Source organism: Abramis brama (assembly GCF_963993115.1).
Source record: "Abramis brama genome assembly, chromosome: 2".
Classification (NCBI taxonomy): Eukaryota; Metazoa; Chordata; class Actinopteri; order Cypriniformes; family Leuciscidae; genus Abramis; species Abramis brama.
The window spans coordinates 22998788-23023128 of NC_139964.1; the positions used below are offsets into that span (position 1 = coordinate 22998788).

A 24341-nucleotide genomic window follows, 5' to 3' on the forward strand; every position below is an offset into this window, starting at 1 on the left:
GTTTCCATTTACGCTCTAAATTACGGGTTTCTCTCTTTAGAACATGCGTAGTATTATTGTACCATGGTGCTTTAATTTTCTCTGTGACCTTTTTTAATCTAATGGGTGCAACAACATCCAATGTTCTAGAGAGAATGGTGCTCATAGTGCTAGTTAGTTCTTCTAGTTCATCTGTTTGTTTGATTTCATCAGGCTCTCTGTTCATGAACTCTTGGAAATGCTTGCACAAAGGATAGTAACATCTTATCCTGTGTTCTTTGAATCTGAATCATAGTGCTAGTTAGTTCTTCTAGTTCATCTGTTTGTTTGGGTTCAGGCAGCAGCTGAGACAGATCAGACAAGCAACTCGAGAAATTATCTATGGTGGATGGAAGGATTGTTCTGCCTGGTCGAAAACGCGGCGCCGCATGACATATTACAGCAGTACGTAATATGCAAGTTACCAAGTAATGGTCAGTGACATCATCACTTTGTGGAATGATATCTATATCGGTTGGATCGGTTCCATATGATATAATTAAATCGAGTGTGTGATTAAGACGATGAGTTGGTCCGGTGACGTTTTGTTTGACCCCAAAGGAATTTAATAAATCTATAAACGCAGCCCCTAACGCATCATTTGGATTATCTACGTGTATGTTAAAATCTCCAACAATTAATGCTTTATCTACATTGACCAATAGATCTGAGAGAAAATCTGCAAACTCTTTTAGGAAATCAGCGTAAGGCCCAGGCGGTCTATATACGGTAGCCAAGGCTAGAGATAATATGGATTTTTTTCTAACATCTAAGAGCGTAATATTTAGTACAAGTATTTCAAACGAAATAAACTTATAACCCGTTTTCTGAGTAACATTGAGAATATCTCTATAGACCGCTGCAACACCACCGCCACGACCAATCAGACGGGGTTCGTGCTTATAGGAGTATCCTGATGGAGTAGACTCATTTAGACCGAAATAATCATTATGTTTAAGCCAAGTTTCAGTAAGGCAAAGTACATCGAAGCTATTATCCGTGACTATTTCATTTACAATAACTGCCTTAGGTGTGAGTGATCTAATGTTTAGAAGACCTAGCTTTAGAAATTGTTTTTGGTTACTAATAGCAACATTTTCTGGTTTAATAACAATTAGATTTTTTCTAGATCCTGCAGTAGATTTATTATTTGATCTCACTAAACGAGGAATAGACACAGTTTCTATGCAATGTTCTACACTATTTATATCAGTTAATTTGGTGCAGCAGAGACTATGATTTGAACTTTTGGTTACTAGTCAAAAGGTATTTAACATTTTGGAGATGTTATCTGACAGAAGATCCGATCCGAATCTGCTTGGGTGTAAGCCATCAGCACGGTAAAGCCTAGGACGCTCCCAAAACAGATTCCAATTATTTACAAAGAGCAGTTTCTGCTCATTGCACCATGACATTAACCATTCATTTAGCGCGAATAGTCTACTAAACTTTTCATGACCTAGTCGGTACGTGGGAAGCAGTCCTGACACAATGATCGTTATATCAGGCGATGTGCTGCGTACCGTATCGATCAGATTCCTGTCTTTCTTCAGAACCTCTGTCTGTCGCAGCCTGATGTCGGCCCCTCCCGCGTGCAGGACCACAGTTCCGACGCGCTCGTTCAGAATCTCGGGAACGTGAGCAGCGATTTCAGAAACACGAGCACCAGGAAAGCAATGACTATGCACCTTACTTTTATGTAACGTAGCTTGTACGTGTCGAACGATGGAATCACCGATGATCACAGCATCGCGTTCTGTTTCGCGAAGAGGGGAGAAGCGGTTTTGTGTGGATATCTCGAAAACCGGGAGGGTCGGAGAGAGTTTTCTTGGTCTAGACCTGACTCGCGTCTTCCGCTGCGGAAATATCCAGGCTTCGTGGTGGCATGTTGGAGCCGGCGTAAACGAGACCATAGCTGATCGCGGCCTCGACGCTCGTGACCAATGCTGAGTAACGCACGGAGTAGACGAGGTCGGAGTCAGCGGGTTAGTAACGTTGATCACTGATTTGTGTGCATCGGCGCGTGATGTTTCAAGAGCTAACCGCCGGTCTATCAGCTCGGCTTTTCTCACTAAAAGGTCGTGGATCTGTTTCTCAACAGCTTCCAGCTCAGACTGCAACGCGTGTAGCTCAAATGTGTCCTCACCTGCACCAAAAGGTAGACTACTTACATCTGATATATTCGCCATTTTAACAGATGGACAGTAAGTTAAGTTAGCAACGACGCTACCAGTGATGCTATCAATATTAATACTAATTTATGACTGAAGTCTTGGATATAATCCGTCTTTTTAGTGGTACAGGTGTAGAGTAGACGCACGATAGGCGAAAAAATGTTTGTTTGTAAGTGAGTGTGGAGAAGACGCGTTCAGCCGTGATCCACAGGAGTAACCTATAAGAGTATCCGACGTTGGATCACTAATAGGCTTGAGACGCGTCTGCTCAACAGTCCGCGTTGTAACTATGAGGTGAGGAAAAATAGAAAATGTTCGTTGTAAGTGAGTTTAAAGAGAAATCAAGAATTATAAATCAATCGATGGAGCTCCAAAGACAACAACGCGTTCAGACGCGACGCATGCGCATTCCACTGTTCATGGTACCGGGTACTGTTCATGTGAACTCGGGTACGGTTCGCGGCTGATATGAACGCAATCGAACCAAACCGCGGAAGTTAACCGCTATTGATGACGTATAATATGTCTTCGGCGGACAGCCCGCTGTCTTTGAAACGTTTTCAGAATTTTTGCGGCAGACAGACGCAAGTGTGTTTCTGTATGTCTATGTTGAAAACAAAACCAAAGGTAAAAAAAAAAAAAAAAAAAAATGTCAACCAAGCAAGTCTATCCATTTGGGCGCCTTTTCATTCACGGTTACCAAGCAACACCATTACGCCAGCTGCAGCCTGATGATGCAAGCGTACCGCGGTTCGGATAGAAATAATATAATGTGAACACAGTCCATCGGGGGCAGGGGGAGCAATCGAACTCGGGTTCGGAACAGGCAATCGAACCAAGTGTGAAAGCGCCCTAAAAGAAAAGAATTCGCTAAGGTACAGCCACGGGTGCTCTTGATCCTGTGGCTGATTTTGGACTGTGTTCGCAGCTAAATCACGTTCTTCCTCCATTTTCTTCCACTGATTGACCATAGACAGTATAAGAAATGGACACAGCGACCCCATAGATTTCAACAGAGAAAAGTGAAGCAAATTAGAAGCACTCACTTCTTGTTGGCTGAGCGTACTGCGCAGACTCAAACTGAGCTTGATGGCGTAGATGTGACGTGAGCAACCCGTCTGACAGTTGTAAGTCTTCTAGTAGCTGTGCCAAGAGAAATCTAACTTGCAGAGACGGAGAGCGTGAGTAGGAGCTGTCCATGAGCTAGGAGCAGGAGCAACTTTATGACTCTCTATGGGCTTCTCCCTTGACTTTATTGGACTTTATGCCTCCACGTCCCCCCGATTGACTGCGAGCTTCTCCTCCTGTCTATACGGTAATTTCAAGAGAGTCGTGTGGTTATGACGCAATCGTTAGCCTATTTTTTACAAAAACTGCTTCTACAGGGACATAACGTAAGATACAAGGTAATGGAGATGTAAAGTTATTCGCTGTCAAAGTGACGCCAAAATGAATGGGAGTCAATGGGATGCTAACAGCAGGTGAAGGCTTGTTAGCCAATGGCGGCCCCCGGGGGTGGTATGTTTTCCGGCTGCTGGATTGCCCCCCTGTGATTGACTGTTATAATTTCTCTAATTTCCAGGTCAAGGTGCTGTGCATTGTGGTAATAGATGTGACATGATGTCACTTCCAAAGGACCAATGAACATGTCTGACCAATCTGGTGAAATGTGAAAACGAATCTCATTGGCAGAATAAATGACATATAAATTAAACTAGGCATCAGCGTAATTCAATTGGTTTGGTAACAGCAAGGGAAAATAGAATGAAGTGATCTCCAAAAAAGAAGTACTTTTTGACTATAAATAAAATTGTAAGGAGTAAAAAGTACTTTTTTTTTTCTTAAAAATTTTAATTAAGTAAAAGTAAAAGTACTGATTTTTAATTGTACTCAAGTAAAGTATTTTACACCTCTGGAAATATCAGTGAATGATGAGCAGGATGGTATAATTTAATCTCCACCATCAACCAAGGATTTATATCAGTAATATTTTACTGTTTTTCACTGGGACTCGTTCTCCATAAAAAAGTCTAGAGACGGCCCTGCAATAAAAACACACACAAACCTCTTCATTCTCTCTTTCTTTTCACTATAACAAAAGAGATAGAGTAGCTTAATGGCACCATCGTGTGTCTCTAAATCATTACAGACTCTCCTCATTTATGACTGTTGCAACATGTACTGTAAACTCACAAATACAGTGGGATTTCCATGTGTGTTTGACTAAAGTCATGCAAAGTCATGCAACAATCTAAAGTCATGCATAAATATCTCGGGTAATTTGTCTGTTCTCTCTCTCTCTCTAAACTGTGAAGGAAACTCATCATCTGAACTGTTTTAATATAAAGAGGAACACACCGGTGTGACCAAACTGAAAATGTCTCTCTCTCTTCATAAAGGTGAGTTTATTATAAAAGTGCTTTTCACTGCTGCAAAAACATTTATGACAGATGATAAATGTAGGTTTCTCAAACTCAAAATTGCAATTTAATCAAATACATTTTCATTAGTTTTTATTGATTTTTTTTTCTTCATATTTCATGACAGGTTTTATAAGAGCACAGACTATCATCTCTGTTCTGCTGTGTAAGTCAATAAGCAGTGTTTTTTGCTCATTTATTTATTTTTGTGATAATAACACATGTAGGTCCACGTGTTTGTTTAAGAAGTATTTGGGCTAATTTTATTATGCGTTTCCAATCTGATTAAAACATTTCATCATGTTTAAATCCTCCCCAAGCTCAACACAGAAGATGCTAAATAAGACTTTATAAGAGTGGGCCTTCATTGATCAAATGATGTGTTTTTGATGATCTAATGAATCCCTCTTAATATGTGACACACACTTTTTTAATTAATTATTAATTATGTGTTTTCATTATCATTTTTATGTCAGATCTCTTGGCCTCTGTAACTGTCACACAAGAGACAACCGCCGTTGGTAATGTGCTGAAATGTCCAATAATTTGGATTGGTATTAACATATACATCTCGGGAAATCAATCTGTTTCTGGTGATTAGTCATTATTTTCTACATTTTTGAAGGATACTGTGTGTGATCGGCTGCTATAATGTTCACTTGTGCTGTGTAACTCGAGCAGTTCTGCTTCCAATTTATGAAGTAATATTTTGTTAATTGGAAATTAAAATATAGTTATGTATAGTAATGACTAAAGCTGCACTTCTGAATAGATTTTATAACAACAACATTTTATTAACAATAACGTAATGATTTCTTAATATATTTTCATAACAGATAATCTCTCTGCAGACCCCTGCAACAACTACACTGTGCTGAACGATACATGGAGATCCATCAATAGTGGATATATCTCCATGTGTGACTACTATGTCTCCTGGAGCGGCTGGTATCGTCTCTTCATTAACAACACTAGCGCTCATATCCCAGACACATGTGTTGCTCAGTTCAGCTGTGGCACTGCTATCCCACTGTGGATACGTGATGGACACCCAACAGTAACAGATGGAGTCGTCACTCGACTTGTCTGCGGTATTTATGATAATAACTGCTGCCATTACTGGTCTTTTGCCATTAAAGTCAAAGCCTGTCCATGCAATTATTATGTCTATGAGCTGGTTAGTCCACCTTTCTGTGATTTTGCATACTGTGCAGGTAATTATATTCACATGAGCTCTTTCTACACATTCATGAAATGTGTGTCTCTGTTCATTAATCACTATTCATCCAAACTTTCAGACACTGGCAGCATTAACACCAGCCCTACAACTGTCACACCAGTGACCATCTCACCTGGTAATGTTACACACTGTGTCTCTATTGGCTTATTTATTGATGAATGTGATGATCTGTACCATATGTGTGAGTGAGTGTGCTTGTATGGAATGAATATAGTATCAAAATGATTAACACGTGCAAGCACAATTATCAACAAACTTGATTAATGTTGCAGATATGTTTTACTATCCACAACTAAATGCCTTTCAACTTGCGTGAGCAAAATTCAAAATGGAATGAATGTGTAGCAATTTGTACAAATAGAGACATTTTTGTGAATACAAATTTTCATTGTATTAAACAAAGAAGATGTGCATGTGTGGATCAGGTGACACGCGTGCATTCATTGGTGTCTTTTCTGAGTCAATCTCATTTGATTCATTTGGATTTTGAGACTTTGTTTTCGCTGTTTTAAAGCATTTCACAACCCACACACAAACAACTACAAATGAATAGGCCTGGTGCTAGTTATTAATGTGTGCACAACTACCCGTCTATTTGACAAATTCACAAATGTGCGTCACTACATTTAAACTAATACAATACAACTTGTGTGTGCACAATCCAGAATCACATGAATGTGCAGCATTTTCTACAAATAGAGACATAGTTGTAAATACAAAACCTCGATTTTGTATTAATGTAGGCCAGAATTTGTGCATGCAACAAGTAAGATGTGCATTTGTGGATGAAGTGACATGCGTGCATTCTTTGACTCGTTTCTGAGTCAATCCTATTTGATTCATTTGGATTTTGAGACTTTCATTTCGCTGGTTTAGCCTTGCACGATCAACACACAGCTGTGTGAGAAAACCTGCTACCACTAGATGACAGTAGTTGCTAAAACAGACAATGGCAGCGTAATCAAGCGTTCTTCCCCATTTAAGACGCTTAATGTGAGTGATATTGAAGCACCAAATTTAGTAGACCTACACAATATCGACTAGCCTGGTTAAAACCAGACCATTCTCAGTAGTAACTGAGCTATGGTCTGGCAAAGCTTCTTTAATAACTCATTTCCAAAGGGGCGTCACCAACGGACGTCACTCAAATGCCTCTGGGCGCAATTGGATAGGCTAGACCTAAAACCAATCAGAGCGATCGTCATCGTGTAAAGCCCGCCTCAACGTTTCTGATTGGTGCCACGATTTCGACGGCATGGAAATGGGCTTGAATGAGCTCTTTGCCAGACTACTTGCAGAGCAAATCTAAATTTGCCGAAAGTTGTCTGGGTTTTCCCAGGCTAAATATTGACACCAGAATCAATGAATGTCACGCATGTCACCTCATCCACAAATGCACATCTTACTTGTTGCATGCACAAATTCTTACCTACATTAATACAAAATCGTGGTTCCCTTTCAGTCGGGAACGTTCGACGTAATCAACGTGTTGACTGATTTGGATCAAGCTAGGGAGCCTGTCATCTTCGAGTATTGTAAAAATGAGCCAATGGACATTGGCGTGTGTGAATTGCATCACACGCCCTGCAGCGCAGCGAGAGTATAAATATGGAAGTGAATGCACGCACCAGTTGTCTTTCGCTTTGGAGCCGATTGGATTTTCTGATGTCTCTGAAGAGTGTTGTCTCACAATGAGCGAGTGTGTCGGTGCTTCTTCAGTATGTCTTTCCCGGTGTGCTGGTGTTTACAGCGCATGACAGCGGTGATCGTGAGCTTTTTTAAGGTTTCAACTGCTGTTTTAACAGCAAAACAAATCTTTGTTTGTGCTTGTTTGTCTGACGGCCGGTTGAGGGCGAAGGGAGTGAGTTTTTCACTGGTACAGGCTGTACTATCCCTGTCAGTGTTGCTGCAATTATTCCCCTGTGTGCTCCGGCACTGGTGAGAGTGTTAAATTCCTGAAAGAGCAACACGGATGCGTTTGCGTCTTTTTCAAGATGTCATTCTGCCCGTGCGTTTCTGGATGCGCCCGTTCCCTGTCCCCCTGAGACGGTCACAATTGTTGCATCACGTGTTTGGGCTCACAGCATGCTGAAGCAGCTTTTGTGGATAGTTTGTGTTCTCATTGCGGGAACGTGACTGTCTCGTGTTGAGATCTAGACTCACCTTTGTTCGCGAAGGTGGAGTTCCCATTTCTACACTCCACCCTCGGGTGCCGTGATTTGGGTGATCATAGGATAGTGATGGAGATTCTGCCCGGTAACCATTCCCCATGGACTCCTCACGATTCCATCACACCGATATCATATCATGCAGTCCTCCTCAGTATTTTGTTGAAATCACCTGGATTTGTTAATTCAGCAGGAGAGAGAACTTATTAGTGAAATCAGCTGCACAGCAAAAACTCAAGAGTGTTAAAGGTAGACCATTATTGAAGACACCTGATGTTAACAAGCAGAATAATCAAGGAGAATTTTTCTTTTTTTAAAGTCACCATTATAGTTATCAGTGTTTGCTTTAGGTGGGCTCTTGGCCCTTAAACTGATAATGTAAGATTTTTTTCTGGCTGTTGTATCTGAGTTATAACTCTCAGATGAATGAAGAGAAAAGCTGATCAGGTGGTATTGGTTATGTTTTGTCAGAATCGTCATTTGACCTGAAACACAAAACTCATTTAGAGAATTAGGTTTACCTTGTTGATTACAGCAGCCTGTTTTGTTTGGCTGCTGTACATGAGTTATTACAGCCAGATGAACAAATAGAAAAGGTGATCTGATGGTGTTGGTTGTGTTTTGACATAATCATTATTTCACAATCATTTGACCTGAATCACTGAACTCATATAGAGCCTAATTTCTGAGTTAGGTTTACTTTATTAATTATAGCAGCCCAAGTACGCAGAAGGAGGTACACCACTCTAAAAAGTTGGAACCACTGCTCTCACCATTAGTCCACAACTGCTGAAATCTTGCTGAATCCATAATCTTGCTGAAATTGCTGCTTAATAAAATAGATGTTTTTCAAAGTTTTGCACTTTATTATATTATTGTCTTCATGCTGATTTCTGTCATTGCAGGTATAAATATAACGCTGCTGGAAGGATGCAACGTAAGTTGAGTTTCTGAAATTGAAGTTGGAGAGACTCACAGCTCCTATCAATAATAGTCCAAACTGAAGCAGTGCAATAACATGTGCATTTTAGATATGTGTGTAATCTGAAATATGAATGTGCTTTTCTAATAATTACTGATGGTTTATGGGGGCATTCAGTCCATATAAGCTGTGAATACTCTGCATACAAAAGCCAATTGAAAGAATGAGTTTGTGGACTCGCTAATTAATTAACACTATAAATTACTACAAATTCCCTTGTTATTTGAGGTGTAACATAAAGCTTACATGCTTGGAAATACGGAAAATGTTGGAAATGCGTAACTGTCCGTCATTCATTTATTTGCCAAACCACTGTAATTTACGGAGGGTTTTGGGTAAGCGGGTCCACAATAGCTTTGAAGCCTATTCTCTCTGTCGTCATTGTTCTGCATTCTCATTGGTTTGCTGGTAATATGGGGAGAATATTTAATGCGCAGAGACAGCTGTCCACAAAGCTGTCCATTTCAACCACTGTAGCAAACAACATACAGAAAAGCACCTTTAGAAAAGTAGGTGGCGACAAATGTTTAAAAAATATATGTCACTGAATCATTTGTTAAAGAAATTCGTTGAAAAACACTGTCTGTGTCTCATTTCAGAGGCACTCAGCATATCCGGTTAAAGTCATCGCTCACACATTGTCAAATTCTGTCTTCTCAATTTCAATTTCAGATTCTGACTGAATGCCTTCAAAATCTTCTAGAGCAGATCGAGAACATTACAGATCAAGAGCTTCCTTTGACTGTAAGTCTTCAAGTGTATTTTTATTTATTTATAAAATAATCAAATCAAATGTAATTGTCAGTTACATGATTGACATCACAGGTCTGATTAATTGGGTTTCTTAATATTTACATGTACAGTAGTCTTATTTTTCTGATCAATAAATTAGACTGTGGCCGATATTTTGAATATGGTCTTCAACGCTTCAGGAAAGTTTTTAGAGTCTTCATCATCACTCAGCCCAGCTGAACTAACCTACTATGGAAACCGTGTGTTAAAAGTCAACGAGAAACTCATCTCTACATTGAAGCCGACAGACATAAGTGACAATGTCAGTTTTACTCTTGCTGCTGTTGGTGAGTGGAGAAACTGTTATTATTGATGATGAAACTGAGCTTATATATGATATCAGGGAGTTTATATAGTCTAGAGCAGGGGTTCTCAACTCTGGACCACGACATCCACTTTCCTGGAGTTTAGCTCCAACCCTAATCAAACACACCTGAACAAGCTAATCAATGTCTTCATGATTACTACAACCTTACAGGCACACAGCAAAATCCCTAGTGTTAAATCAACACCGCTCAGAGTACATATTGTCCCAATCTAAAGAGTGTTAAAAGTGTTAAAGTTAATGAGATAATTAAGTGATTAATTAAGAGATGATTGAGCATTAGTGATGAACACCTGCTTCAGCCACAGCCTATAGGGTCTGTTTACACGACACCGTTTTCAACTAAAAACTTGAAACTTTTGGCCGTTCGTTTCCACGACAACAAAGAGTCAGTTTGGGTGCCTGAAAACTCAAAGGAAACACTTCTGAGTTTTAAGCATATCGTTGTCGTGTAAATGTACCCTAAGATTAATTAACTGAAGATGTTCTGACAAAATCTCAGCAGAGGAGGATTAAACAACTCAAACAGCATTACCAGATTGACTTAATTTAACTCTTGGGATTTTGCTGTGTACGAAGTAAACTGATTAGTTCAAACTAGTAATTAGATCAAATAGTTATTTTATTTTAGTCTTTTTATTGTTTTGTTTTTTGCACATTTGTGCAGATTGAATAAACTTTAATAAAAACAAAAAACAAAACATAACTGCTTATTTTCTAAATCAGAGGTTGAAGTCTTCATGGTTGGACCCAATGTCACCTTAGATAAAATCCCTCGACTTGACACGACAAATTCTTCTGTGGACATCGATCTCATTGGGATCGCCAAGAACAACAATGAAACAAGTATGTGATATGTGTTATAATACAACATTTTTAATAAAAACATTTTTAGAATATATATCACTAAACCACATTTACCAAAGATTTTTATTGTGTTAAATACAAGTTTCTTCTGTTTCTGTCACACAGGATCAGCTGCTGTGGCTTTCATGAGTTATAACACAATGGAGAATCTACTGAAGCCAGACTTCTTCAACATATCAAATGACACGATTAAAACCATGATGTCCACTGTGATCTCAGCTACTCTTCCCAAAACCACCAACACTAAACTCACCAAACCAGTCAACTTCACCCTCAAACACATCAGAGTGAGAGACTGAAATGTGTTTTTGTCCAACCTGAGAACTGATGAACATCTGAAAACATCTAATATTCAGTGTTGTTATATTTTCTGCATGTTCTTTCTTCTTTCTGCAGGAGTTTGACCCCAACGGTTCCCTGTCCTGTGTGTACTGGAATATATCAGCGAGTGGATTGTAGATGGTTGTTCTGTTTTAGAGACCAACAGCAACTACACTGTGTGTTCCTGTGTTCATCTGTCCACATTCGCTCTCATCATGCAAACCAGCCGCCCATCAGAGGTACGAGAACATTTATAGTGAGCATTGAGGAACAGCACAGATTTGGCACTCATGTACTCTGACATGTTTTCTCAGAGCGACTCACTGCTGGACCTGTTGAATTTGGTGTGTGTGATCGTGGGGCTGGTGTTCTTCAGTTTGGCCCTGTTGACCTTTGCCCTTTGTCAGTGGAGTCCTGGAGTGAATAATGTGGCTCGAATCAACCTCTGCGTGAGTCTGCTGTTGGCTCACCTTCTGCTCCTGCTCACACAACAGTTCCTGAGCCTCATACGCCCTCATCAGGTGAGAATGATGAAGGAGCCCTACAGCTCAGCACAGTCTCACTGAGAATCATCATAACCGTCTCTCATGATCTCCAGGTGTTGTGTGCCGTGATATCAGGTGTGCTGCACTTCCTCTTTCTCTCCGGCTTTGTGTGGATGTTCATTGAAGCTGTGCTGCTCTTCATCTGTGTGAAGAACCTATCACAGATCAGCTCCAAAAAGAGGGAGGTGCTTAGCAGTGAATTCCTGTGTGTGATTGGATATACGGTTGCTCTGGTTGTGGTGGGCGTGTCTGCTGTGGTGGAGCCCAAAGGCTACGGAAGTGAAAAGTGTTTAGTTTGAGCGTCTCAGAGATCAACACCTTCATCCTTCATGTTTGTTCATTGATTTTATTTTTCTTCCTCCAAACAGGTGCTGGATTAAAATGGATAAAGGTTTTATCTGGAGTTTTCTGGGACCTGTTTGCGTTATACTAGCAGTAAGCACATTTCTCATCATGACTTTGTATTAAAAGGAAAACAGTGATTAAAGATTAATTACTGTTGTTTCTCTTACTGTGCAGTTAAACATGATTCTCTTCATCTGCATCATCATCAATCTGATCCTGACCTTGAAAAATCAGAACGCTGAAGTTTCACAGATGAAACGAACCAAGTAACAAACAATATGATTTGAACACTCCATGAAATGTGTATATATATTGTTTTATGCTGCATATTTCTAGACACCTTTAACCTTATTTTGATTATTCTCAGGTTAGGTAAAGTCATATGCGTCCTAAATCATAAGCATCTGAATTTTCATACTCACAATCCATAGGTCAGAAGACTTCTTCGTGGTCTCTTCAGCTCACTTTATTAGAAATCAAAGACTTTTGGCAGGCGAGAGTAGCAAAAGAGTTTCTTAGTTTCAATTAAATATAGTTTTATTATCTACAGGTTAATTAGTTTACATATAAAGTACTAATATATTAAAAAAACAAGACAAAACAACATCAAGAGTAAATCGTTTACAAGCGTTGTAACACCGGAGAGGCCATTAAAGGACAAGTTCGGTATTTTACACTTAAAGCCCTGTTTACAGATCGTTTCTGATGAAATAGAATGGTTAAGATTAAAATTTGGACACATGCTGCTGTCCCGAGAATTTTAGGTTTCTTTCGCTTTCCCCCCAACCTACAGAATGGCAGCCTATGGGCACTGGAACAATCCTTCCTAAAACGCATTAAACTTTCGTTTACAAAGACATAAAACTCACCGAGTGGTCATGGGTGTTCACTGATATGCTCACACAAAAATCGCTGCAAAAGATGCTTTCCAACAGGTGTTTTACCATTCGTTGTAAAACTGTGGATCTATTTTTCCAAACGCCTCACACCCATACATTCTTCCGTTGAGAGCTTGAATAATAGACACTCCAGTCTGGTTTCCGGCGGCGGAGTAATACCGTACCTCACAGCACATCCAAAACAAGTCAATGGAGTTGGACAAAAACTATGATAAAACCTGTTGGAAAGCATCTTTTGCAGCGATTTTTGTGTGAGCATATCAGTGAACAGCCCTGACCACTCAGTGAGTTTCACATCTTTGTAAACGAAAGTTTAATGCGTTTTAGGAAGGATTGTTCCAGTGCACATATGCAGCCATTCTGTACTTTGGGGGGAAAGCGAAAGAAACCTAAAATTCTCGGGACAGCAGCATGTGTCCAAATTTTAATCTTAACCGTTCTATTTCATCACAAACAATCTGTAAACAGGGCTTTAAGTGTAAAATACCGAACTTTTCCATTAAGAATCAGCGTCTGCCTTCATCTTCTCCTTTTAGCCTTTAGACCATCTGATTTTTTTAGGTCATCTTTGGAAATCCCCTCATAAATGATCAGTCTCTTACAGACAATTTATCCAATCCTGAGTCTTGAGGTGTCTTGAGTTCTGGGAATTCCTTTCGGACCTGTCTTTATAAAGCCTTTCGCCTCTTAGTCTTCCTTCTTCAGACTTTTCTACTTTGTTGCATTTTGCGCTTCGACCGCAACACATCCGACGGTAATGCTTGCATTTTTCTTCTTTCTTTAGCAAATCTCTTTCTAATACATGTTTTGTTCCTCTCTATGCTTTTTAATTAATGCTTGAAACATTAAGTGTGGTATGTTTTTCTTTATAAACCACTTTCTCAAAAAAAACCCCAAAAAAAACATTTTACAATAACAATTGCTGAGTTTTTCTTCTTAAACCACTTTCTTAATAAACAAGTTTCAAGTGTGGTTGATTACAATACAGAAGTGTTCTACAGACAAAAATGCATACTTATAACAGGACAGTTGCAGATTTTCCACAACAATATAATATATATTAACTCTCTGTCTTTCTCTGCAGGATTATGACATTTAAAACACTGGCTCAGTTTGTGGTTCTTGGTTGTTCCTGGATTCTGGGTTTCTTCACTAATGGCAGGAAGGAGCTGGAGATCATTTTCCTGATCTTGAACTCCCAGCAGGGAACCTTCATCTTCCTGGTCTATTGTGTCCTCAATAATGAGGTCAGACATCTGTACAGACAATCTACCAGAAAATCATTTCTCACCTACTTTATATTAAAGGATTAGTTCACCCAAAAATTAAATTAAATTAGCCCATGATTTCCTCACCCTCAAGTCATCCTAGGGTGTCAATCAATCCATGACATTCTTCTTTCAGACAATCAGAGATATATTTAAAAATGTCCTGGCTCTTCCAAGCTTTATAATGGCAGTGAATGACCGTTTCTGTTAAGTCCATCAAAGTGCATCCATCCATGATGGAAGTGCTCCACACTGCTCTGGGGGGTTAATAAAGGCCTTCTGAAGTGAAGCGATGTGTTTGTGTGAGAAAAATATATCGACTAAAACAACTAGCTTCCGGCAGACGGCCGTACGCAAGTCGACTTGACGCATGTATGACGTAGATGTAGGAGTGGCATTATCTTTGACGGTTCAAACAAACAAGGCTAGGCAACAAACTCAAGCTCCTCCCACATTTCTCTTTAAAAAATTTCTTTTTAGACTTCTAATTTGTGACTAGTGTTTTTATTTGCTCTATCCTCTGCGCTTCCGCGTTCGTCATTATGTTGTGCGTCAAGGTCAGGGGTCACTCGTAAATCGATGCCTACAGCCGTCTGTCAGAAGCTAGTTATTTTAGTCAATAAAGTTTTAAATATGGATATTTTTCTTACACAAATGCATTGCTTCACTTCAGAAGGCCTTTATTAAGCCCCCAGAGCAGTGTGGAGCACTTTAATCATGAATAGATGCACTTTGATGGACTTCAAAACCGAAACGGTAATTCACTGCCATTCCCAGTGGGCATTTGATGTCAATTTAACATCAATGTGACATCAAACATTGATGTCAAAATTACGTCACAAAATAGGTCAAAAATGAAAGTCATATTGACGTCAAAGTGTCGATATCAATTTGATGTCAAGATTTTGACCTCTGCTGATGTCATTTTTATGTTATTTTGATGTCATGCTTTGTTTGTTGGTATTTGATGTCAATTCAACATTTATTTGACGTCAAGATGTCATGATGTTGTAAACTGATTTAACTGATTCTATCTTAAATTGATCAATTGCCATTTCATATTTATACTGTGATCTTATTTCACTTTTTTCTAAAAAATGTAATTAATTTAAATGAGTTAAAACATAGATTTAACTCAATCCTCTTGCAGATAAGTGTTAGTGAACTACAGCACACATTAATGAGTAAAAAGACCTTAACAAATAAATCATCAATGCATCAACGGGCTCACAATCACTGCCTTTAAATAAAGCAACATGATGCAATATGTCAGCAGTGTTTCTCTGCTCATCCAGAACTGAAGCACAGGCTCTACTCTTCAGCACAATGGTGACCCACAAAACTCAACAGAAACTCTTTAAAAGTCCCATTGCATGGATTATTTTATTATTTTAGAATGTTTCCTGGGGTGCCCTTATAATGTTAGTATGTTTTTTAGATCAAAAGTTGTTATAATTTAGAAATAAAAGGCATATTTCCTAGCCTGATTTTAGCCTCTGAACGCTCTGTTTGAAGGGGCGTGTCTGTGTGAGACTTCAGTGTAAACGCCCACTGCTGTGATTGGCTGCTGTGAGACTTCAGTGTAAACGCCCACTGCTGTGATTGGCTGCTGTGAGACTTCAGTGTAAACGCCCTCTGCTGTGATTGGCTGACATGCTTGCATATGAAATATTTAGCATTAAATGTGAAACTCTCTCGAAAACATTTTCTATTACAGCTATTAAACGTTTTTACTATTACAGCTATCGAGATTAACGGATCGTGAGAAGTTTTTTAAGTATTTAGATCTATTCCCATCACATAAAAGGTTGCAGTGATCCCAGTGGGCATTTGATGTCAATTTAACATCAATATGACATCAAACATTGATGTCAAAATTACGTCACGAAATAGGTCAAAAATGAAAGTCATATTGACGTCAACGTGTCGATGTCAATTTGATGTCAAGATTTTGATCTCTGCTGATGTCATTTTGATGTTATTTTGATGTCATGCTTTGTTGGCATTTGATGTCAATTCAACATTTATTTGATGTCAAGATGTCATGATGTTGATCCCAGCAGGCACAGGATATGGACTACAGCGTCGGTCGTTGGATTTTGGTTGAAAATGAAAGTCGGGTTGATGTCTAAATCCAATGTTTGTTTGACGTCAAGCTCCAACGTTGGGCAGTCGTTGAATTTTGGTTGAAATAAACCAAACAAAAAGGTGAAATGCATGGCCGTACACTTATTACCAGCTTCACTTAAAACTAACCAGATTTACTTTATTTAATTTCCGGTTTAAAAAAATAATATTTTGTTTTTTAAAGTCACCATGATGGTGGTTAGCGTTTGCTTTAGTTGGACTCTTGACTCTTTAGCATAAAGTTTTCTCTGGCTGCTATAATTGTGTGTGTATAAAGCACATTTGTTGTGGCAAAAAAGCCATGAGAAACTTTCGAGCAGATGATAATGATATCATCATGTAACTGCCCGAATACCTGATCTTATTCAGTGTCTAATGTTTTGATTATATAGAACTTGTGTTTTTAATGTTGTTTTATAATAGAATCCATTAAATTTTACAGCATGAGAGCAATGTTGTTTATCAAATAATATAGAGGTTTTTAAAAATATTTAATGCATTAAAGTTTTTCCTCTACATTATTACTTAGCCATCAAGAATCAGTGTATGACTCTCAACAATGGTGACAATCAATGAAATGATGCAGTGCATGCTGGGTACCACCAATCAAAACTCACCCATATCTCCCAGCATGCATTGCGGCTTTAATCAATTATGCAGCTTGAGTTGATCTGATTATCTGGATATTTTGTTTGATTGTCACCATTGTTGAGATTCATATGCTGTTTCTTGATGTCTGTGTGTGTCTAAGTACTGCCATAGATGAAAGGTTTTTGTGCACTAAATAGTTTTTAAAAATCAAGTATATTTTTTAATAAACAACGCTGGTAGATATGCTGTAGAATCAAACGACTTATATTATGAATAAAACAATGTTATAACCACAAGTTCTATATAATCAAAGCATTAGACACTAAATAAGATCAGATATTCAGCCAATTGCATGATGCTGTCATCGTCGTCATCATCAATAAACAGTCATCATCACCTGATCTCATTTTCTCAAGGCTTTTTTAGCTACAACAAATGTGCTTTATACACACACAATTATAGCAGCCAGAGAAAACTTTATTCTAAAGAGTCAAGAGTCCAACTAAAGCAAACGCTAACCACCATCATGGTGACTTGAAAATACAAAAAATTATTTCTTTAAACCGGAAATTAAATAAAGTAAATCTGGTTAGTTTTAAGTGAAGCTGATAATAAGTGTACGGCAATGCATTTCACCTTTTTGTTTGGTTTATTCCAACCAAAATTCAACGACTGCCCAACGTTGGAGCTTGACGTCAAACAAACATTGGATTTAGACATCAACCCGACTTTCATTTTGAACCAAAATCCAACGACCGACCGATGTTATAGTCTATATCCTGTGCCTGCTGGGCATCTATTTGACATCAGGATGTCATGATGTTGAAGTCATTTTAATGCTATTTTGATATCATTCAATATCAATCTCCAATATCAGATTAAATTTATCTTTTTTAGTATATGCAATTATAGTGTCTGCTGTCATTTTAAACGTGAACTAAATGTAAATATGCTAGGATTTAAATAAATAAAAACACACATGCAAAATACACCTAGGTCTACAACTTTCAAGATCATTCAGGCTAGGTCTTTTAGATGTTGAAAATGAGTCACATTGATTTACAATGAGTAATAAATACACTTTTTTCAGACATTATAGACATTGTTTTGACATAAATTTCCCATCAATTTGACGTCTTGTTTCCTGACATCAAATCAACATCGATTTAATGTCAATGATATTGACCTGAGATGTAGGGACCAGAAAAAACATGTCAGATTGATACCTTTGTTAGGCATCTTTACAACCACAAGGAAATAATTACAAAATATAATGAAAATATGCATATTCATGCATGTCATACATGGTGGTCAAAATCTTGACTATTTGTTGATGTCAAATTGACGTCAAGGTGCCCGCTGGGTTATAAAGCTTGGAAGAGCCAGGACATTTTTTAATTTAACTCTGACTGTATTCGTCTGAAAGAAGAATGTCATAGACACCTAGGATTGACTTGAGGGTGAGGAAATCATGGGCCAATTTTCATTTTTGGGGTGAACTAACCCTTTAAGTTAATTTTTAATTTCTCATCTTCTAAAATTAAATTCTTGAAAAATAACTTGGACATGTTCTGTGTTTTTGATTTTTTTTTTTTTTTTTTTTTTTTTACCAGAGTTTAAAACTTTTTCTCGTCTCATTCTTGTCCAGGTCAGGCAGCAGTACAGGAAGTTCTTCAGATGTCTTTGCTGTGGACTCAAATCAAACACTATCAAGAAACACTGAAGACTAAAGCATCCATATTCAGCAAAGGAAGTGCCATTATTATAAAAAGTGATTCTGTCATTATCTAGATATTATATGACCGTCTCAGCTACACATTTCACTAGTTAACATGCTATATATTTACAGCGGTCAATACACTTGTGTGAATCTATACATTTCTTTAAGTGCAACATTTCTTTGGTAAGAGGAACTGCCATGATTTTAGAGGCTTGTATACTGGGTTACACTTTTAATATGCTAAAAAAAAAAGAAGATAAAGCAATTGTTTTTCGGTTTAAAGTGTTTTATTAAAGCAGTGTGATATCTGTAACATTTCAAATCTTATTTTCTTTTAAACAATCTATTCAAAATTCAAAACAGCCCATAACTCATAATCCAAAAAAATCCCACAGAAGTATCCCACAGAATTTGTGAATAAACAAGTTTTACAATTAAAAACAATAACATAAATTACCTGTAATAAAACAGAAAAAAAGTTCCATATGATTTTGCATAAGAAATTAACCACAATATCAATAGTTTGAATCATTTATTTTAAATAAATCTAGTATTTGTTACAAATTTGTCCTCTAGCTGACTTTGAGCTTTTGAGTTTCTGACCATATAACTTCTGCATCAAGTGTTGTTTCACATACTTAGAAGAGGGAGGATCCAAGCATCACTTTGAGCCTCCACTATATTGGTAATGACTTTTAATGGCATCACTAAATGGTCATATTAGACTGTATTAGCAGAAAAAGTACAGGCTGCTTTTACAGAAAGACTTCCCTGAGGTGTCCAAAGGATCAGGCTGCTGATAAGAAACTACAGTATATTATTGTAGCCCCGCAACATCACAACATGCTCTACTGTCCATATCTGGAATAAGTAAACTTAGATGTGTTAGATCTGTGTGTAGTTGACAACAAAACGCTGGCCAAGAGTTCGCAGCTGGAGACTTTCTGCTGAACTTGACCCTCTCTCTTTTTAAACTCTTAAAATAGGAGCCCATCTTACCTCTTTGAGTGTAATTTTTGTAGAATAAATGAAGTCTGATCCGTCTCTTCTGTACACTGGATGTGGCTTATCCTTCACCACAAACACCACATCTGCGGGGATATTTGATGGCGTCTCATCCCCTTCCTCAGGGAAAGTTATCTTGGTTCCTTCTTTCCAGCCTTTCTTCACTTCCACTGTAAGGATCTTGTCCTCAGTGCAAGATCTTCCGTCGAGATTCAGGCGTTTGTGGGAGATCTTCATCTTCTTGGTGCAGCCAGTGAACACTTCTTCTAGACTGACCCTCAGGTCGTGGGTCACTGGAGGATCCTGTTTTTTGGCCAGTGCCCCGCCGGGACCTCGCGTGTTAAAGGAGCGTGGGAAACCACCCATGCCACCCATGCCAAAACTAGCAAATGGGTCATCAGTTTCCATTCCCTCGTCCATGCCACCGTTACGGCCAAACATGTGTTCGAAAGGGTAAACAAAGAGGGCACATATTACAGAACTGTGTGGTGTTGTATAAAAATGATAGACAACTCATAAAAACTGCACCAAGGGACAAAATTTTATGAATTAAGATGAATTAATTAAATTTTTATTATTTTACATGGAACTGTTCATTACCTTGATTTCCCAACTACTACACATTCTTCCTAACTCAAATTCACAGAAACTGAACTTTTATGCAAAATCTCATCATTAATACAATCAGTTATTGTAGTTTAAATTAGGGCCGTAACCACCATAATAATTACCAACAAATCCCCCGCAATAATTAGAAATGGCCATAATGTAATTAGAAAAGTTTAAAATGCTGTCTAACAAAGCTCGTGAATGTCAAAATGTTTGAGATGACCAATCAAATCAAAGACGGTTCATGTTCACATAAGACAAGTGCAAATTCCAACCAAAGTATAAAAAAAAAGGTTTCTGCCTTAATTTTTTAAGTACAATCACCTTGGATGCTTAAGTAATGTCATCTTAAATTACATTAAGCTGACTGAGTTGAATCTCGTATAACTAATAAAAAAGTTGAAAATTGCTTAACTTATTTTAATGAGTTAAAGCAATGTAAAAACGTATGTTGTCATAACTTATTGATCAATTCTCGTAAGTTACATCAGAAAAATAAATAAAATTAAGTTATTAAATATTAGCTCAAACGATGTCATGCATTCCTCTAATCCTTGGTGGATTTGCATCTTTGATGCAAGGTGTAAAGTAGTGGGCAGATCTGTGTTTATCTTGTCACAGCAGAATGGAAATAAAGAGATAAGGTGTTTCTCGGATCAGAGGTGAATATAAACTGGGTTCAAAGGTTTCATGCACCAAAATGGACATTAATGTAGTGTGAAAGTAATACATACAACTAGGGCTGGGCGATTTAAATCGCGATATTGTTATGCGCATCTCGTCAGTAAAGCCGGTTCCTTGATTAGTAGTAAATCACCATCACCTGCTTTCAGATGGAGCGGCATTTAGGGCTGATGAGATAATTAAGTGATTCATTTAGTGATGATTGAGCATTATTGAAGACACCTGATGTTAACAAGCAGAATCACTGAAGGAGAAAATCACAAATTGTAAGTTACCATTAAGGTGATGGGTGTTTGCTTTAGTTGGGCTCTAGACCATTATATGTTTAATTTAATATTTACTGTTGATTGTCTGCTGTTATTGATTTATAACAGTTAAATGAACAAAGTAAAATGTTATCTTATAGTCTTGGTTATGTTTTGACATAATCATGCTGTGATCTGAAAAAGGAAACTTATTGAGATAGTTTGGTTTAACTTGTTAGCAGCAGGTTTGTGATTTTTCAGCCTATGATTATCAGTACTTATAATTCAAAATATTTAATAAACATTGTTCTGATCAAAAGACATTCGGATAAATTCATTTAAAACACAGACATCAATAATCAGCCTGTGAATCTCAACAATGGTGACAATAATAAAGCATGTTGCAGTGGCTGCCACCAATCACAACTCAATAATGGCTCCCATCATGCATTGCGGTATGAATAAATTATGATCTGAATTGTCTTTGTAATTTACTTTTCCTAATTTAATATTCTGCTCCTCACCATTGTTGAGATGCATAGACTGAATCTTGACATCTGTGTGTGCCTAAAAGAATGATTTTTTTTTTTTTTTAAACAACTTTTAAGAAATCCTTTATATTATATCAAAAATTCTGGGCATTTATGCAGATTCACAGTTATGCTGTAACCAACAACATAAATCGAAGTCAGAAAGAAGGATTTTAATGAGTTCAGTGATCAAGTTCAAATGATGATTGTCATAATATAACCAACACCATCAGATCACTTTTTTTTCTTTGTTCATCTGGCAGTTATAACTCAGATACCTCAGACAAACAAAATCTAAAGTTAATAATATATGGGTCAAGAGTCCAACTAAAGCAACCATTGATCGTCATAACGGTGGCTTACAATTTGAGATTTTCTCCTTCAGTGATTCTGCTTGTTAACATCAGGTGTCTTCAATAATGTTCAATCATCACCAAATTAATCACTTAATTATCTCATTAACTTAAACACTCTTGAGTGTGGACTCATACACTCCCAGGAGTGTTAATTTAACACTGGAGTTTTTGCTGTATACAAAGAGCCGTAGTTAACTGACAAGCTGAGCCATATCACATTAAATATCGCTGGCGATACGTCCGCGATATTAATGCGATATGGCTCAGCTTGTCAGTTAACTACGGCTCTTTGTAGTAAATGCCGCTCCATCTGAAAGCAGGTGATGGCGATTTACTACTAATCAAGGAACCGGCTTTACTAACGAGATGCGCATAACAATATCGTGCGATACATCGCCCAGCCCTACATACAACATACAACTATTCACTTGGAATAAGTGAAATTCACACTCAAATCATAAACAGTTTAAATAGTATCCCAACTAGGATCATAGGCGAAGAGTCTCTGGTCCTTTAAAAACCCCTCCTATTATTTGCTGTAAATAAGATTTTACAAAGAAACAATAGCCCAGCTAACATACTTTTGTTATAAGAACATTCTCTAAATATTCAGTGTTGGTTCTGGGAATGTGAAAAATGTCCAGTTTTCTGAGGAAAGTGTTTTAAAGGGTATAATGTTCCTCAAAAGTTCTTTCAACTTAATTTTGATTTAAGATTCAACATTATTGGAACGTTGATTTGTTTCAACGTTGATTTCTAACATTCCAAGAACATACACAGCAAAAACTCCAGTGTTAAATTAACACTCCTGGGAGTGTATATGAATCCACACTCAAGAGTGTAAAGTGTTAAAATACGAGTGTTAAATTAACACTCAAGAGTGTTAAAGTTAATGAGCTAATTAAGTGATTAATTAAGTGATGATTGAGCATTATTGAAGACACCTGATGTTAACTAGCAGAATCACTGAAGGAGAAAATCTCAAATTGTAAGCCACCGTTATGGTGATCATTGTTTGCTTTAGTTGGGCTCTTGACCCTTATATGTTTACTTTAAATTTTGCTTGTCTGCTGATATTGATTTATAACAGTCAGATGAACAAAGAAAAAACGTGATCTGATGGTGTTGGTTATATTATGACAATCATCATTTGAACTTGATCACTGAACTCATTAAGATCCTTATTTCTGACTTAAATTTATGTTGTTGATTACAGCATAACATGGATTCTGCATAAATATCCAGAATTTTAGATATAATAAAGGATTTCTTAAAAGTTGTTTTGAAAAAAAAAATCTTTCTTTTAGGCACACACAGACGTCAAGATTCAGTCTATGCATCTTAACAATGGTGACGAGCAGAATATTCAATTAGGGAAAAGTAAATTACAAAGACAATTCAGATCATAATTTATTCATACCGCAATGCATGATGGGAGCCATTAATGAGTTGTGATTGGTGGCAGCCACTGCAACATGCTTTATTATTGTCACCATTGTTGAGATTCACAGGCTGATTATTGATGTCTGTGTTTCTAAATAAATTAATTTGAAAGTCTTTTGATCAGAACAATGTTTATTAAATATTTTTAATTATAGGAAAATACTGAAAATCGTATGCTGTAGATTCACAGAGTTGTTGTAATTAACTAATTAAACCAAACTATCTCAATAAGTTTAGTTAGTTTAATTAGTTTTTCAGAACATGGTTATGTTAAAACATAACCAACACCATCAGATCACGTTTTTTCTTTGTTCATCTGACTGTTATAGATCAATAACAGCAGACAAGCAAACTATAAAGTAAACATAAAAGGTTCAAGAGCCCAACTAACGCAAACACTGATCACCACAATGGTAACTTACAATTTGAGATTTTCTCCTTCAGTGATTCTGCTTGCTAACATCAGGTGTCTTCAATAATGCTCAATCATCACTAAATTAATCACTTAATTATCTCATTAACCTTAACACTCTTGAGTGTTAATTTAACACTCATATTTTAAGACTTTACACTCTTGAGTGTGGACTCATATACACTCCCAGGAGTGTTAATTTAACACTGGAGTTTTTGCTGTGTACAAATGTCTAGTTTCCTTAATGTTACTAGA

General features: G+C 37.5%; 1 pseudogene across 1 annotated transcript in view; it reads left to right on the forward strand.

The window, feature by feature from the left end:
* LOC311077972 (adhesion G protein-coupled receptor E3-like) overlaps positions 1–18900 on the forward strand; it is a 67511-nt pseudogene extending 48611 nt beyond the window's left edge. The window contains exons 2-10 of the transcript in view: positions 10846–10965; positions 11092–11273; positions 11383–11546; positions 11622–11828; positions 11906–12138; positions 12221–12287; positions 12372–12463; positions 14181–14343; positions 18731–18900. The product of the transcript in view is annotated as an adhesion G protein-coupled receptor E3-like (transcript). The remainder of the gene's footprint in view (positions 1–10845; positions 10966–11091; positions 11274–11382; positions 11547–11621; positions 11829–11905; positions 12139–12220; positions 12288–12371; positions 12464–14180; positions 14344–18730) is intronic.
* Positions 18901–24341: the final 5441 nt, after the last annotated feature.